This window comes from Colobus angolensis, unplaced genomic scaffold, assembly GCF_000951035.1.
Source record: "Colobus angolensis palliatus isolate OR3802 unplaced genomic scaffold, Cang.pa_1.0 Scaffold36, whole genome shotgun sequence".
Taxonomy (NCBI): Eukaryota; Metazoa; Chordata; class Mammalia; order Primates; family Cercopithecidae; genus Colobus; species Colobus angolensis.
The window spans coordinates 2,738,190-2,744,144 of NW_012116932.1; the positions used below are offsets into that span (position 1 = coordinate 2,738,190).

Below are 5,955 nucleotides of genomic sequence, written 5' to 3' on the forward strand. Positions count from 1 at the left end.
TCCTTCCTTCCTTCCTTCCGTCCTTCCTTCCTTCCTTCCTTCTTTCCTTTCTTGTTGAGACAGGGTCTCACTCTGTTGCCCAGGCAGGAGTACAGTGGCATAATCATAGCTCACTGCAGCCTCGACCCCCTGGGCTCTAGCAATCCTCCTACCTCAGCCTCCTGAGTATCTAGGACTACAGGCATGCACCACCACTTCTGTCTAATTTTTGTATTTTTAGTAGGGATGGGGTTTCACCATGTTGCCCAGGCTGGTCTTGAACTCTTGGGCTCAAGTGATTCATCTGCCTCAGCCTCCCAAAGTGCAGGGATTACAGGCGTGAGCCACTGCGCCTGACTCATCTCTCCTTGTTGATAAACCTTGGACCTGATTCTCCAAACCCCAGATGGCCAGGTCACAATAATGAACATGATGGCAGCACCAACAGTAATGAGAGGTATCATTGATCAAAGGCTTACTGTGTGCCTGGAAGATTGCAGCCCCGTGAGGTGGGTAAATAGGGCTTCTGTCTTAATGGATGAAGAAATCGAGGCTCAGAGAGGTGCAGACACTCACCCGAGGTAACACAGCAAAGAGGCAGAGCTTTATAGAATCTTTTCTGAGGCTCATGTCCAGGTGTGGCCGTACTTGGGATGGTGGGCAGAAACAATTACAGTCCTGCAATGGTCTAGATTATTAGGTTTTGAAACTTCTTTTTCTGCCAGGATCCCCTTTGGGCCAAGGAAATTTTTAGCAAAAGGTTTGAATATGATCAAAGCTGCGATAGGACTGTCTCCTTTACCCCATTTGCCAACTCGTCCCTGCCCTCATTAGTCATAAATGACTCTGAAGCTCTTTCTCAGAACCTTAGAAATTTAGAGTGCTGAGTGGAGACTCAAGACCTAGAAGCCAGACTGGGCACGGTGGCTCACACCTGTAATCCCAGCACTTTGGGAGGCTAAGGCTGGAGGATGATTTGAGCCCAGGAGTTTGAGACCGGCCTGGGGAATATAGGGATACCCTATATTAATTTTTTTTTTTTTTTTTGAGATGGAGTTTTGCTCTTGTTGCCCAGGCTGGAGTGCAATGGCGCGATCTCAGCTCACTGCAACCCCTGCCTCCCCGGTTCAAGCTATTCTCTTGCCTCAGCCTCCTGTGTAGCTGGGATTACAGGCATGTGCCACCACGCCCAGCTAATTTTGTATTTTTAGTAGAGATGGGGTTTCTCCATGTTGGTCAGGCTGGTCTCGAACTCCCGACCTCAGGTGATCCTCCTGCCTTGGCCTCCCTAAGTGCTGGGATTACAGGTGTGAGCCACCGTGCCCGGCCCTTTATTAATTTTTTTAAACAAAAGAATAAAAAAAAGTAGCTGAGCATGGTGGCAGGCGCCTGTAGTCCCAGCTACTCAGGAGGCTGACGTGGGAGGATCACTCAAGCCCAGGAGGGGGAGGCTGCATTGAGCCAAGATCACACCACTGCACTCCAGCCTGAAGGACAGAGCAAGACCCTGTCTAAAAAACAACAACAAAAAACCCCCAAAAAAACACATAGTCAACAACAACAAAACAACTTAGAAGCCCCCTCTCAGCTCCGGCCTTCTGCGGTCTGGCACTTTGGGGGAGTGTATGAGTCTCTGGGGTAAGCCAGCTCTCTGATGTTGAGGAAGTCAAGGTGGTACCATGAATCAGTGTGGATGGGAGCAGGCTGCCTTGACTAAAGGCTTGGAGTGAAAAGGAGGCTGGGATGTAGGGTGATGGGGCCAGCGTTGGGGTGCTCTTCTGTCAGGCTCCTGGCTGGTCCCAACCCCTGCAGTTCAAGAAGAGGCATGTATCTGATACCTGGCGTCGGCCTGGGTCCATGCCCTGCATTCCTCCTTGGGAGCCCACACACCTTGTATAACAAGTCCTTAGCTGGTGAATGGCTGGGCCAACCTGACAAACCGGCGCACCCTAGGCGTGGGCCGGGACACAGAGTCAGTCACTGGCTTTCACCACCGCCAGATCATGCGGGCCCCGGCAGGGCAGGGCCACCTCTGCCAAGGCTGGCCTGCTGGATGAGATCGGGGGCTGGTGTAGGTAGGGAGTGGGCATGCCAGCCGCCCACAGCATTCTGAGGGTGCCACCTTTGAACTGCTCTCACTTCTATCAAACAGCAATAATAGGAGTAGTCATCATGGCTAACATTTTGTGAGCTACGTGACAAGGCCTTTCCATACCTCATTTCACTGAGCCGTCCTAAACAACCTTAGCGGTTAGGTCCTGTTACTATCAACCCATTTCACAGATTGGCAAAGGGAGGCTGATGGCAGGGACTGGGTTCACCCAAGGCTGCTAACAACCTAGGGAAGAGGAGAGCTGAGATTTGAACCCAGGCCTGTTGGAGTCAAAAGTGCACATTAAATTAAATTAATTTATATTTTGAGATAGAGTCTTACTCTGTCCCCCAGGCTGGAGTGCAGTGGTGTGATTTTGGCTCGTTGCAACCTCCGCCTCAGCCTCCCAAGTGGCTGGGGCTCCAGGCATCCACCACCATGCCCAGCTAATTTTTTTGTTTTTGGGAGAGACAGGGTTTCATCATGTTGCCCAGGTTGGTCTTGAATTCCTGACCTCAAGTGATCATCCCTCCTCGGCCTCCCAAAGTACTGGGATTACATGCATGAGCCACCGTGCCTGGCCTGATTTTTTTGTTTTTTAGTAGAGATGGAGTCTCACTATGTTGCACAGGCTGGTCTCAAACTCCTTGGTTCAAGTGATCCTCCCATCTTGGCCTCCCAAAGTGCTGGGATTATGGGCATGAGCCACTTCACCCGGCTGATACCTTTCCTCCATTAACTAACTCCATAGTTTACATTAGGATTCACTCTTTGTGTTGTGCAGTAAACTAATGAATTTTTATAATTGATTAAATTTTTTTGAATGGGTGACATGTGCTTATGGTATAGGAAACCAAAAGGACTAGAAAAAGTGGACAGTAGACTTAAGTTTCCCTTCCACCCTTGCCCTGAGTTCCTTCAGGCCCTCTCCAGAGGCTGCCACCATTTCTCCTGGGTCCACAAAGCTTTCTCTCTCTCTTTTTTCTTTTCTTTTCTTTTCTTTTTTTTTTTAGGATTACCATTTATTGGTAACAAACATTAAGTTTTACTTACATTCCGTGGGGAGAAAAATTCCAGCGTAAACAATGAATGGAGGCAGTACTTAACTCGCAGGGGTACCAGGCTTTCCATATGGACCACACACAGAGCCTCAGTACACACACTTCTTTTTTCGTTTTTATTTTTTTGAGATAGAATCTCACTCTGTCACCCAGGCTGGAGTGCAGTGGCACGATCTTGGCTCACTGCAACCTCCGCCTCCTGAGTTCAAGCGATTCTTCTGCCTCAGCCTCCTGAGTAGCTAGGACCACAGCACACGCTGCCAAGCCCATCTAATTTTTCGTACTTTAGTTGAGATGGGATTTCACTGTGTTTTCCAGGCTGGTCGCAAACTCCTGAGCTCAGGCAATCCGTCCCACTTGGGTCTCTCAAAGTGCTGGGATTACAGGCGTTAGCCACCACGCCCGGGCCAGTGCACACACTTCTGTGTACAGTAACACAGCATCAAAAGCAACACAGCTATATAGAGAAACGTAGGTCATTTTTTTTTAGCCCTAATGGAGATGTAATTAACAGTATCGAGCACTCTGGAAAATCAGCCTGCAGGTTTATATGAACTACATGGAGATCATATCCTGTATTGTAGTGAAAGCTAAGTGCTTTCACTTAGCTTTCACTAAGTCGTATGTATAGATACGTGATTTTTAAAAATAATATTTAAAATGGAGATCAAAGTTCATTTAAGTCCTATTTCCATTAACAAAAATAAAAATAAAATAAAAATGGAACCAAGTGATCATCTAAAGCTTTAAATTCCTAAATTGTCCCATTTGTACAACTGTGGGAGACTTATTCAAGGTTTTTGAAAGTCCAGGACTGTTTCAGCTGAACCAGAGCGCACATAATTTGCATCACTGAAATGGTCCTGGGTTAGTCAATGAAATAAAAATGTCTAACCACATACACGTGGATACGATCTTTGTTGATTAGATTATTGATAGAGTCAGTTTCAGAGAAGTTTCCAAACCATGCGATATAACTAGATACAGATGAGAAACTCTCAAATGAAAATTTTATATAGTGTTGTCGGGCACGGTGACTCACGCCTGTAATCCCAGCACTTTGGGAGGCTGAGGCAGGTGGATCACGAGGTCAGGAGTTCAAGATCAGCCTGGCCAAGATGGTGAAACCCCGTCTCTACTAAAAATACAAAAACTAGCTGGGTGTGGTGGCGCATGCCTGTAATCCCAGCTACTCTGGAGGCTGAGGCAGACAATTGCTTGAACCTGGGAGGCGGAGGTTGCAGTGAGCCAAGACTGTGCCATTGCAGTCCAGCCTGGGTGACAGAGCGAGACTCTGTCAAAAAAAAAAAAAAAAAAAAAAGAAAGAAAGAAAGAAAGAAGGGAAGAAAGAAAATTTTATATGGTATCATATCTCTTGAGCTCAGGAGTTTGCGGCTGCAGTGAGCTATGATCGCACCACTGCACTTCCGCCTGGGTGACACAGCAAGACTCTGTCTCTAAAAGAAAAACTGTGACAACGAAAGAGTCTAAATTTCATTTAGAGCAACGTGGGGAGCCATGGGAGAATTTTGAGCAGGGGAGGTTCATGATCTGATTTAATTTGAGGAAGATCCCTCTGGCTGTGTGTGCAGAATGGATTTCTTGCAGGGAGAAAGGATAGAACTCTGGGGACCAGTGGGAAGGGGCCACTGCAGTGCTGACCTGATGTGGGTTGGGATGATGGGGATGGAGAAGGATGAATGGATTCTGAAGATGTTTAGGATGGACAACTGGCAGGACCTGGCAACAGATTGGATGTGGCTGAAAGAGGGAGGAAGAGGATGAGGTGAATCTGAGGGTCTAGGAGATGTCCCCAGGGGGATGTTCAGGAGCTGGCTGGACCTGGCAGTGTTGGACACTGAGACACGGGAATTGCCTTTGAGACAGGATTGCTGAAACCATGGGAGGGGTGAGATCCTCAGGATGTGGGCACAGAGGAAAGGGGAGACAATGTGGTTCTTAGAAGCCCCAACATTTACAAACTGGGTGAAGAAAGAAGGGCTCAAAGCAGACTGAGAAGGGGACTTTTTTTTGAGACAGAGTCTTACTGTCTCACCCAGGCTGAAGTGTAATGGCACGATCTCAGTTCACTGCAACCTCTGCCTCCCAGGCTCAAGCGATTCGCCTGCCTCAGCCTCCCGAGTAGCTGGGACTACAGGTGCCTGCCACCATGCCCGGTTAATTTTTGTATTTTTAGTAGAGACGGGGTTTCGCCATGTTGGCCAGGCTGGTCTTGAACTCCTGACCTCAAGTGATCCACCCGCCTCGCCCTTCCAAAGTGCTGGGATTACAGGTGTGAGCCAATGTGCTCAGTCAGAGGAGGGGACTTTTTGAGGCTGAAGTGGAGGATGGGCAGGAGTGAGTTCCTGAAGGGCTTTGGATGTCAGGCTGAGGGGAGTAGGGAGCCATGGAGGGTGTTAGAGTATGGGAGTCACAGGCTGTTAGAAAGGTGATTGGGTGGCTGGGATGGGAACTAAACTGCAGCCAGGTGGCTCCTGGGGGTGGATGTGATGATTCACGTGACCCCTGTTGGCTGAATATGTTGACTTCCTGTCAGCACTTTTGAGCCTGCCAAGATGGGCTTTGGGGCCCACACCCCCTGATTGGGCTGCAGGTGAAAAGGTCACACTGGTGTGGACCCAGAGATCATCTTTTTATTTTTTAATTTTTTAATTTTTTTTTTTTTTTTGAGACGGAGTCTCTTTCTGTCGCCCACACTGGAGTGCAGTGGCCGGATCTCAGCTCACTGCAAGCTCTGCCTTTCGGGTTCACGCCATTCTCCTGCCTCAGCCTCCCAAGTAGCTGGGACTACAGGCGCCCGCC

General features: G+C 48.5%; 1 protein-coding gene across 1 annotated transcript in view; it reads left to right on the forward strand.

The window, feature by feature from the left end:
- Positions 1 to 5,955, forward strand: part of LOC105519769 (cytochrome P450 4F22) — a 47,534-nt gene that overhangs the window by 1,517 nt on the left and 40,062 nt on the right. The gene's annotated exons all lie outside the window — the stretch shown is intronic.